Here is a 12,537-nt window from a genome sequence, read left to right as displayed (position 1 = left end):
CAGCTGGTGTCAGATTATTTCTTGCCCTCATGCTTGGCTGCCTCCATGTTGTTGACTTAATAAATCAAACTTACCCAAATGTCCCCAAATGTGGCCATGAAGGAAAATCTGATTTTTTTTTTTAAATAAGCACACACTCACCACTCATGTAGACTCCTTGCACTTCTAGACCTAAGTAGACATTCCCATCACTTCACAATGTCTCCTATTAGTTCTCTCTGGTTTTATTAAAACCTTTTCTCTTTCTTAAAATAAAAAGCCTCTGAAAAACTACAGTTACAGATTTTCTGCAACCCACAATTTATGGCTGCTACTTGCAACCTTCAAAAGCTTTTAAAAATAGTATCGGCTCTATTATTCTATATTATGGTAATTGTAGTAAAGATTTAAGAGGCACTTTAAGACTTTTTAGCTCTACAGTATATTTCTGTTCCAATTTCTTGCTTAGGCATTTGGGAAAGAAGCCTTATTTAAAAGCTTTACCCTCTGCCCTCTGATATACAGCTTCCCTCTTAACTACAGTAACTAGACCTCACCACACAATTAGGGAAGCTAGGTCTCCAATTAGAGCTCAGCAAAACGTGGGGCAAACCACATCTTTCCAGAAGCCCATTTCATTTATATGCACCTGACAGTAATCAAAATTTTTTCATATGCTACAGACCTTTGACCCCTTTGTTATGCTTCACATCCCCCTGTTGACTCCCTACCCCTCCTTTGTTCCCATAGGAAATCAGCGAAGATAATCACAAGATTAAATAACTCCAATGCCACTGCTAAAATGTTCAAAGCCATTAATATAACAAACGCCCAAGTGGCCACAGGGATTTATGTAGTATTGAAATTAAACTGACCTCACGTTACCTTAGACATAGATCTGTTCTTTCTAGTTAACCTGTGTTTTTCTCTTGTTACCTAATCTAGGATGGTTATAATTCAAAACAACCAAGTAAACAGCTAATGAAATTTCCACAAATGTGAGCATGCACAAAAATCCCAATCTAAAAGTTGCCCTGGCATTGTTCTTTGTATTCAGTGCACCAAAGGGTATGAGCATTTTAAACATAATTCCCTCCATACAACACATTGCTAACGCATTTTTCTTGGGCACACACCATATGGAAAAACCACACATTCCCTGCTCTTTCCCCTTCCTCCTTTAGGATTTTGGAAGCATCTGGACAGCACAAATCTCTAACAGTCCCCAATGCAAAGGACAGAGCCAAGTCCCAAACTTTCCTTGTTCTGACAAGAACCCTCCTACTTCTGAGCCACAATCTTTTACTGTGTCAACGGTTATCAGCTGGGGAGCTTTTCATATGAACTTCCTCACTGAGCACATTTTCCCCCAACTGCCAGCTTTCTTCCAAAGCAAAGGATAGCTCTATTCTATACCCACAGTAAATAATCTTAAGTGTTTCCGCTTTGTTTTGCCTTGTTCCAAGATTCCATGTAAATTTCAGAATAGTGAAACACACAGTGATTTCTACACACTGGTATTTTATGATTTTAATTTGCTCAAAAGCTCTGAATTTCATTATATTTTTCCCATTTGGTGCATGGGATTTTTACAGTTAACAGATGTTCACTTAATAGAGCCTCCTAGTGAGCAAATCAGTTTTTTCCCTCTGGTATTCATGTAACTTTCTAGTCCTGCAGTAGCTGTTTCTGGTGCCTGCCAAGTTATCTGGCAGCGGAAACTCAAATCGAAAAGTGCAACAGCTCTTTGGAAATGTGTGTTGTTTCTTCAGTCCCACTCACTCCAATTTAAGTCCTTCCTCATTAACACCATGTGAGAAAGCCCGCAGGGGAAAACACCAGCATCCCACACCAGACAGGTTTCAAAGATGTTCTGCACCCACATAAATATTTTTTTGCCTACGGCCACTGCAAATGCCAAAATTTTAATGCATCCAAAATACTAGAGGAACAGTTTAAAAAAAAAAAAAAAAGAAAAGAAAAGAAAAAAAGCATTCTAGGCCAATCTCCCAACTTGTGAGTTTTTTGGAGTTTTTTACTCAAATTTTTCTCAGGACATTTAAATAAACCACAAAACCAAAGATTCCTATCCTAGGAATCTGAGCATGTCTGCTTATACAAGAGTCCCCCCTAATCCATGGAAGATATGTTCCAAGACCCCTGTTGAATGTCTGAAATCACAAATAGTACAAGACCCTATATATGCCATTTCTTCCTATACATACATACCTATGATAAAGTTGAATTTATAAATTAAGGAACAAGAAATTAACAACAATAATAACACGGAACAATTATAATATGCTGTAATACAAGTTATGTGAATATAGTCTCTCTCTTGAATTATCTTATTGTACTGTACTCACCCTATATGTGATGATGTGAGATGATGAAATGCCCACATGTTGAAATGTAGGGAGGTGAATGACATGCGCACTGCGACTTAACATTAAACTACTACTGACCTCCTGAAAATACATCAGAAAGGATCATCTGCTTCCACACCAGAGCACAGATGACCATGGATAACTGAAACCACTTAAAGAGAAACCATAGTTTCTTACTTAACTAGGAAAGGTTCTCTAGGTATCTGCAAACTCTATTATCATGGGTCTCTTCAGGTTACAAACACAACCTCAAAGTTTGAATATCCAATGTCCCATCAAGACTCCCATTTGATTCAGGACACAAAGAGTAATCTCTCGAGACCTCATTTGGAACCCCAAATTAACCAAGAAGTAGTAGAAGTACAGGACAAGTTTCTTTACAAAGAAATCAAAGAACTCAACTTGCTGGAAATTCTCATGGTTATTTCTTGTTAGCACTCCTAAGATTAGGGCTTGTGACAAGTGAAGGATTAAAAAAAGGGTATGAGAGGAATTGGGGAATGTCATCAAGTCTTTTTGCTTGTCTCCTGACTGACCTTTTGCATATTTGTTTAGAGAGAGAGACAGAGAGAGAGAGAGAGAGAGAGAGAGAGAGGAGAGGGGCAGAGAGAAGGAGACAGAGAATCCTACGTAGGCTCCACGCTCAGCACGGAGCCCAACTTGGGCTTAATCCCATGATCCTGGCATCATGACCTGAGCCAAAATCAAGAGTCAGGCATGCAACTGACTGAGCCACCCAAGCACTCCTGACTGATGATTTTTAAACATCTGCAATGGACATGCTCCTCCTTGGCTCCTGTCAAGAGCTGTCTGGCTTTCTAACATGGAATTCTCCAATGCCCTTATCTAGAATGTTTGTACCCTGACTAGCCTCCAAGTCCAGCTGTGCTTCTGGGTTAGTCATCCTTCAGGACTCAAGCAAATGTCTCCTTCATGAAGTTCTCCCTGATCTCTACCATTTATCCTCATCTGATTATTTTTTCGTTGCTGAGGAATCCTTTATTTTGCAAACGTCTTATTGAATAGGTAGGTAAACTGAGGCCTTAGGACTTAAGGTAGTCACCTAATCTCTCAGAGGGCGCTAAACTCAGAGGCAGAAATTAAAGCCAGTGTCCAGACTCCTGCCTGAAGCACATTCTACAATCTCATTTATAACCTCCTTTATCTTAATTCTTTTGTTTACCTTCCTTACTCTCACAGTATCCCTAAGCATTTTGAGGCCTACTGAGCATCTCTTACATGCTAGGTGCTTTAAATCATTTCTTCATCCCAGGAATGCTAACAAGTGGATTTATCAGTCACAATCTGGTTAGGAAAACAGAAACCACTCTAAGTGTTTCAAACCAAGTCTATTTGACATAGGTAATCACTTACAGAGGTGATTAGAAAGTTGCAAAGCCTAACAGGGATGTTACTGCTACCAAGAATTTAGCCAAAATAGGAAGCTGTTACCTCATGGCTGGAGGGACAAGGAAGAAGGCATGCCACCAGAGCCCGTGGTCAACACTAGTGATGGAAGCTGAAGCCATCATTGACTTGTCAGGTGGGAGCCGAAGCTCTGGAAGAGTAACAGCAGCTGCTAGAAGAGCTCCAGAAAGCAGGAAGAGGTAGAAACACACTAACTTCTCTCCTCCTCCGCCCTCTGCTCTCCCACCAGTGCTTCCTACTGGTTAACCCCAGAGCAAGCCAGCTCACAGGGAGCTTGCAGGGGTCAATCTACACTGTGATTCTAGACAGAGCAGTGGAAGGCTGAAGAATGACTCTGAGAGCAAAGAGGAAAATATCTGGCACAGTAAGGAACATCGACCCCACTTCATTCAGAAGACTCAGGCTGGAAGCTGAGGATACTTATCCAAAGTTGGATATCGAGGAAGTGATGGATTCTACATTCCAGCTTTGACACTGTGCCAACATTCCAGCAGCCATAATCTCTCCATGCCCCGCCTTCACCCTCACACATGAATGTGCAGCCGGTGCTTGATATGCAACCAATAAATAAGCAGCCCCTTTCTGTTCACAGGTGAAGGTCTCCTTACATGAGTTTCTATAGGCTGTTGATTCTGTTTAGGTTTTGTTAAAAAATTCTATTCATTTCCCATGTGTTGAAAAGAGAGATGCTATTAGAGCCTCCCAAAATCACGAGCTTTCGGGGAAGATGGTTTGAGAGCCAGTCATACGTGGCTCATATCTTAAATGATAGGGGCTACTGTTGTATTTAATGAGCAATTTTGCAATTAGAATGAGCTGTATACAAGCCTTTGCTTTACGGCTCTCAGGCTGTGTGACCCTGGGTAGGTAACTTTCTCTCTCTGAGCATCAGTTTCCCGATGAGTGAAAGGAACATAATAAAATCTACCATACATGGTTGTTAAAAGGACCGTATTAGACCAGTTATATAAAAGAGATATTATGGTGCCTACCCAGTTCAAGCACTTAATACAGATTAGGAAAGATAATAATACAGGTTACAAAAAACATTCCCCAGGAAGGAATACTGCTTCACATATATAGACTAAAGAGAAAAGCCTCTCTTGAGTACTCTTGCAAAAACTCGTGGTTCTACAGTGATTAAAGAATAAGTTGGCAATAACAAGCCAGCAACACCGGTCATCAGCAAAACCTGGGGTCTGTGCTACTACTGTGAGAGCATTTAAATGGTATTTTTGGCTCTTAATTGACAACAAGTTAGTAACCCAAGAACTATAAAGAATTAATTTATCTGCATCCAGCTAATCAATATTCACTCAGCATGTTTCAGCTCCTAGCATCTCAGAGGAACAAAATAAATTGTCAGTCAGCAGCAGCACAATTTTGTTGTGATGGTGGTGGTATTTTTTTTTCCTTTTGCTAAATTATTCACCTTCTCGAAAAAGCAATTTGATAAATATTTATTTCTTCATAATACATTCTAACAACTGCTGATTTGTGACCCTCGCTGTGGACTGAATTTAAATTGGGAGGAGGTAGGGACTCCACAAATATGCCAAGACAGAGCCACAGACAAGGAACTGTTTCCTTCAAGCTCTCAGAAAGCACACTGGCCTCCCATGGCATGAGTGCACTAATTGAATTTAAGAGAGTCATAAGTGAGAAGCACACACAAACACAAATAAGCACATTCTGCATACTTGCCAGGATGTTCTGTGGTACAGCTCAAGGGAGTAGTCCCACAGCCAACCCAAGATGGAGACCAGGGATGTGCTGCAGAGTGGCCAAGGTGACAATGAGACAGGAGAAACATGGGAAGGCAGAATTCCAAGTGTTTACTGACCAGAAAACCAAATATAAATAAAAAGAGAACATACATAAGGTTATTTTCTCCTTGCTGCCTTTTCTGAATCATCTCCACTGCCGCCTCAACTACTATTGATTATTGCCCAGCTGAGAAAAAGTCAATGCTTCTTGCAGGTGGCTGGGTAGAAAGGTGGTCCACTCAAGGGGCCCTTCTCTTTTTTCTTCCCTATCATCTTGTTACTCTTGATGGCAAATGACTGAGGGTTTCTACAGTCTTTTCACCAAAGATTCAAGAGGATTTAAATTAAGAAGAACTGAAGCTCAGGGTGCAAGGAGCGTAACTCTCCTTCACACAGGGAAAGCACAGAAGTCAACACATACTCCTTGGCACTTGTCCTTGCTATGTAATCATGCAATAGACATTCCCTCTCCACAAAGGCCCACCATCACACACTTTGACTTTTGTCCTGCCTGCAGCATGAGGCAGATGCTCGGATTTAGTTGTTTGGTTGGGACCACAAACTTCTTTATTACTCACTCACATTTCCCATTTTCAAATTCTCTGACATAGAAACTTCTGGGAAAGGACTCACACCAAATTCTTTAATGTAGCTGCTTCTGAGCATTAAGACTGTTTTTTTTTTTTTTTTTTACCAACCACCATATTTTACATAGAACTTTTAGAATGCCCCAGCAGAATTTATTCCTAAATGAGGCAAGTTCCCAAGTTGTTGTATTCACAGTCACTACAGTTTTAGAGCCAACCTCTGAGCATTTGGTGGCTCATCCTTTCGATGAGGGATGTAAACTCAAATACCTACAGAGGTCATGAAAAATAGTGAGTGAAGCCAGCCAGGTCAGGGATTGTAGAAAGCAAGGGTGGGGATTGTAGAAAACTTGAAAGCTTAGACACATAGGGGCATCCATAGAGGCCACACTACCAAGCTCCAGAAAACTACCTTCATGGGGAAATGAAGTCTCAGCATTGTCAGGTCTTCTAATTTTGCCAAATAATTGCCAGGGTCTTCTAATTCTTGGCAAGAAATCCAATAAAAATAAAACATGATGTGTGCCAACACATACACCTGTCATTTGTGACATCTAACCATTATTATCCCCTTCCACAACCCACAATACTTTCTATTAACGTGTACTAGGCTGCATTAGGAAATTAAACTAAATGCCTAGTGGCTCAACACAACAGAAGATTATTTCCTGCTCACATAACCATCCATGGCAATTCCAAGTCATTTGGGATAGATGAGGACTGAGGATGTGGGGAGGGGCAAGAGAGGTCACATTTGATACAGTCATTTAGAAAACCAAGATGAGTGGCTCTTCCATCCGCAGTATATAACTTCCAAGGTCACCTTGAGAGTTACTCTATCCTGGTCAAATATTAGTTCCTCACTCCTGTTGTTTGTACATGAAGGCAAAGGTGAGCAGAGGTGAAAGAAGAGAGCAAAAGATGAAACCTGACTTTCTTCTAACGTAACATGTTCCATTAAGGACCTGGGGGTTTTATTCTAGAAGAATTTACAGGAAAGCTAGCATCTTTTATCAGTGTTTTCTTTTTTTTAAGTGACAGATCAAAGATTTTATGATATTTGAAAGTGTGTCAAGGTATGCATATACCATTTGCCACTTTGGGATGGAAAAAAAGAAAAAGGTAACAGTGATTGGCAATAATGGGTATTATTTCATGACATCATAGAACACTAGCGATGAAAGCATACTTACAGATTTTTCCCAGCCTCCTCAGTCTAAAGACAAGTGCTTCCCAATGTTCACACAACTCATTTGAGGCAGATACACAATTAGAAAAATCCTAAATCATTGTTTCTTCTACTACTTTACATATTTCCCGATCTACAATATAAACTTTTCCATACAGTTTAAAGGATTATTATTGTAAGATGGTCCATTTTTTTTCATAGATTTCAAAAGCCAAAAGTAAACTAAAAGAGCAGGGGGCATGTGATGGACATGTGTCATTTTTTGCCTTCCCAACACCCTTTCTCTCTTCTTCTGGCAATAGCACTCTTATTTTCCTCTGAGAAACTGCCTGTCTCCCATTCTGAATGCTGTTTGACCCCATCCACTCCCCCAGCTCCAGGAATAGGCAGATGTTCCAGACCTGGCCAATCAAAGCTCTCCTACTGTGGCCAGGGAGTTTGATTCAGGGATAAACACATGTTCCAAGAAGGCAAACAGACTCAGTTCAGGGACTTCTGTTAGATTGCTTGGGAAGAAAAACGGGATTTCTGCTGGATTTGAAGATTAACTAGGGGATGTGAGCCAGAAGCCAATGGGCCTATAGAGTAGAAAAAGCCCGCCTAATCATGCAGCCAGTAGAGAGGAAAACAGAATTACCTGGTGGAAAGCAAGTCCAACATCATTTGAAGCTCTGGCTTAGATGCATATAACAGCCATCTGCCCCCACCCCCAACTTTCTTATTGTTTTGCTTAAGTCAACTTGGGCTCAGTTAAAAAAAAAAAGTCCTGCTAACAGGAAAAAAAAGTAATACAGAGAAACAGACACCACACCCAATGGTGAAAAGTCAAAACTGACAACTTATTTACTGTTTGCGAGCGATGCTCCTTTTCAGGAGGCAGACACAAAGATACAAAAGATAAATAACAGTCACGGTGGTAAGTACTCAGTAAATGTGAGCTCTATCAGATACTGCCCAAAACGCTTGTGATCTATTAAATCATTTAAACTTCACAAGCCTATGAGGTAGGTACTATCATCACCTCCATTTCACAAAGAATTTCAGTTTTATAGAGGTAACTTGCCCAAGGTCATAAAATTAGGGAGTGGTGGAGCTAGGAATAAAATCTTCATTCTATAAAATTCAAAATTGTAGTACTCATTCTTGCTGTCAAAATATCTTGAAATACATTTCCTCACCTAGGACATTGGTCCAAGTAGCAAGAGTGATCCTATAAGATGTTACAGGGAATACACCTGGTTGTTAAACCCGCCTAAAAGAGAAATCTTCCTCATTAAGGATTTTCCCTATTCTGAAGATTTTACCTCATCTGCTAGCTACTTCTGGGCAAATGCGGCCTTGTTTCGGGACTGATAATCAGCTACCCTCCCCTCCCACTGCTTCTGTACATTGTACCAACTCACAGCCAGAAACAGCAACCCTGAGCAAAGCCCAAGTCAGTTTAATGAATTGCTCAAAATCAAGAGACCTGGAAGGCAACAGAGACAGAACCCCAAACATAGTCTCCAAATGTCCATAACAGAATAAGGGACAGTTCAGTCTTCTCCTGGGTCCTTCTCCTCACCACAGGGCTGCTCACAAACTCAGCACTATAAATAACTGCATTGAGTTTTAACCCATCAACTATATTAAAGAACAAAATTCAACTGAGTAAATTTTAAAGATATTATTGGCTTTGTTCAGCAGTTCATAATCGGTCAGTGTCAAATCTAGTAGATAGAAAGGAGCTCCAAAAAGTCATACAAGGTGAGAGATTTTTATAGACAAAGTGACACAGAACAAGGAAGTTATACTTGGCATTTGCTGATTAAAGTAGGGCTACTTTCCCTCTACGAAACAAAAAGTCTTGGAACTGGGTCAGGCAACATGTGCTGAGCCAGAAAGTGTTCACAGGTTAACCAAGGCCTCCCTTTTTGAGAGAGCGGAACATAAAAATTTAGTTGCATTGTGGGGCTTAGCCTGAGCAACTTTGTCTTGGGCCTAGCTGATTACTTTAAGAACTGCAAAGACTAAGAATAGGGGCAGCAAGAAAAGGTGATTAGACCCAGGTTTCAATCCTACCTGGGGTTTTTTTGTTTGTTTGTTTTGTTTTGCTATTTGTCTAGCTTTGAGCAGGATGGTTAAATTTCTAAGCATCATTCTGCTCAACTTTAAAGTGAAAAGAGATATCTAATTAAGCAGGTGGTTGGCACAGCGAATGTCACACAGCAAGTACCAAACAAATGGCAGGTCTTTCTTTCCCACTTCTGCCCACACACTAGAATCTCTGCTTAGCTAGACTTTCAGAACGAGGCATACACTTCCGAAGCAGCCAGCAAAGAAGGTTCCAAGACTCCTTGTTCTGATTAATGAGTGTGCAAAGCTCAGTGGAGCTATGGCTGGGGTGTTCTTATATACCAAAAGCATCCCTTCCTTTCATCATTTATATTTTAGAAGGCCTAGATCAAATCCTCCATACCTAGTTTGCTCCCACAAGACAGAGTTAGCCTTAGACGTGAAAAGTGAGAATCAGTGGTAACTCTGCCAGAGATGACAGCAATGATTAGTGAGAGAAGAGAAAAAGCACTTCATCAGCTTACAGTAGAGGGCAACTGGAAGAGAAAATGGAATAATCAAAAATACTTATAAAGCATCCAGATAAAGTAATAAAGAAGTTCAATTATCTGATTAAATGCTATTAGTTTGTACTTAAGTAGAAAAAAAAAATACCTTCCCAAATCTCAGTGTGGCAAACAGCACTTATCACTTTTACTCTAACAAAAAAGATGAAAGAATATGATTCTTCTCACAAAAAAAAAAAACTGTAAGTGTTCATTACTTTTCTTTTTAGCATCCACTTTGTGCTTTCTGTGATGCTCCCTAAAACATAAACTTGTGCCCTATGAGGCTTATGCTTAGATGGTAAAAGAAGAAAAACAAAATGAGAGGATGAATAAGTATATGAGAAAATATTTCTACTTGTCAGACACTTGATAAATTTAAAGATTACTGATGCTACAGACAAAAAAAAAAAAATCCTTTCAGATCTCCATAACCCCCTTCCCTTCATCTCTATATGCAACCAAAGACCAAATCCCATCTTCTGCCCATTCTCCATCTCTCTCCAACTCATTCTTCCCATCACCGCTGCCTCTCTCCTGGATGGGGCCCCAACATCTCTAGCTTTGACTATTTCCACAAAGCTTTTGTAGCTTCCTTTCTTGCCCCACTCCACATACTTATCCTGGAATAGTATTTTTTAATACAAATTGATTCACTTCTTAAACCACTTTCATGATGCCCCATAGACTTCAGGACAAAAATCAAATGACTTTAAATAATATGAGAGTCCTTTGTTCTCTGCCTGCCTCTTCAGTCCTAATCTCCTACAAATCCTCCCTGTATTCAAGGCCAAACTGAACAGTTAGGTCTTCCTGTCTGGTCTTTAGTACATTATCTTCTCTCTGCCCAGAACAACCTCACACTCATTCACTTTCTTATGCCTGGATTATTCCTGTTCATTCTTTTACATTCAGTTTTAGATGTCGTATCTTCATGGAGCTTTGTCTGAAGCTCTCACACAAACAGAAAGGCAGAGGTATACACCACAAGCCTGGTAGGTATTCTACCTAACTCTTCCTCAGAGTATTATATCTACCCTAATCATAGTATCATATTGGAATTTGTCTGCTTCTCTGTCTCCCCATTAGACTCAGAAATCACTGAGACTGGGAGCTCTCCCAATGCAGATATACAGGGCCTAACAGGCTCCAACAGACATCAGGCACTCAGATAATACTTATTAAATGAATGAGTGGGTTGGAGTTGATGAGAAAGATGTTAGTGGGAGGAGATGGAATTCTAAATCAGTTTCAGAGGAATTTAAACTGGTATAATGGATTGGAGGGGACTTTCCAATAATTTTTATCTTAAATAGAGCTTATTAAAATGCAAATATCCTTAATGGTTAACACCAGAAGGTATTAATTGTTTATCACCAACCATGTTCCAATTTAAAACTAGGCTCTATATAAATAAGATAGAATAGTGGAGAGGATAAACTTTTGGAGAATAGAAGAAAACAAAACTCATTCTCTCTAAACCAGATCCCTCCATTTTAGTCTGTTCACTCTGCCAATCAGCAAAATTTTAAACACTTCAGTGGGAAAAAGTGCCCTAGATAATAAAAAAGAAACTTCCAAAATTTTAAGTGCTATATTATGATTGAAAGAAAATGTATGCCTCAAAGAAGAAAAAACATTCAGTAGCTTTTCACTATAGCATGAGCTCCAACTGTCTTAACCTGACACTTTACATTTGCCCGATCTTCCTTTCCTTTCTTATCTCTTCCTTCTTATTATTCCATCTGTACTCTTTGGAGTCCCGTGGGATGTTATACATTCCCAGTAAACCATAGTTTTATTTTTATATCTCTGCCTTTTCACATCTTGTAACTTTTTCCAGAATACCCTTTCCCTTTACTGAGCTGGTGACCTCACTCATTAAGGCCCAATTCAAATTCTTACCTCCTTTCTGAAGCCACTTCCATCCCCTCCAAAGGTGAATTAATTCTCCCATCTCCACTCTCCCATAGCTATCTCTATTCAAATACTTTCTGAGGAGCTCTAGTCGCATGGAATATCAATAGGTCATTTAGGGACCAGGGTTTTCATTTTCATTAAATTGTGAAATATTTAGCTAAAGAGGTAGCATTTCTGTAATATTTCTCAGGTCTTTTATGCACTGTGAAACTTAAAAAGAGATTGTAGTTTAATATATTTTTCAAATCTGTACAGTCATGAAAGTCTTGAAGCCAGGAATCCCATTCTTCACAAAATAACTTGTATGGCTAGTGCTCTGCAGAATATTTTAGGTAATATGGCTTATTCTGTGATTATCTACATGTCAGTCTCCCTAAAGAGTCTGTGTGCTCATAAAGAGTAAAATGCTTTTCTTACTGGTCTTTGCAACCTCAGTAAACAGTACAGAGTAGATTGTTAATAAAGATCCCTTGAATTAAATTATAGAAAGAGGATAAGAGTACTAAAAACACTCCCTTTTATCATTCATGATAGAGGAAAATGCACACCCACATACATCCCCCTTCCTATGCATACCAATTTAAAAATGACTTAATTTCAAGTCACAGAAACCCAACTCAGGCTAACCTTTGCAGAAGAGAAACATGTTAGTAACATAGCTGAATACTGGAGTACACTGCA

At 39.6% G+C, this 12,537-nt stretch overlaps 1 long non-coding RNA gene across 2 annotated transcripts in view; it reads right to left on the bottom strand.

The window, feature by feature from the left end:
- LOC144230084 (uncharacterized) overlaps positions 1-12,537 on the bottom strand; it is a 202,537-nt gene that overhangs the window by 183,675 nt on the left and 6,325 nt on the right. The gene's annotated exons all lie outside the window — the stretch shown is intronic.

The sequence above is a fragment of the Crocuta crocuta genome, unplaced genomic scaffold (assembly GCF_008692635.1).
Source record: "Crocuta crocuta isolate KB4526 unplaced genomic scaffold, BGI_CrCroc_1.0 scaffold360, whole genome shotgun sequence".
In the NCBI taxonomy this organism is placed as follows: Eukaryota; Metazoa; Chordata; class Mammalia; order Carnivora; family Hyaenidae; genus Crocuta; species Crocuta crocuta.
Note: the sequence above shows the minus strand (reverse complement) of the source record. Positions and strands in the feature narration are given on the sequence as shown.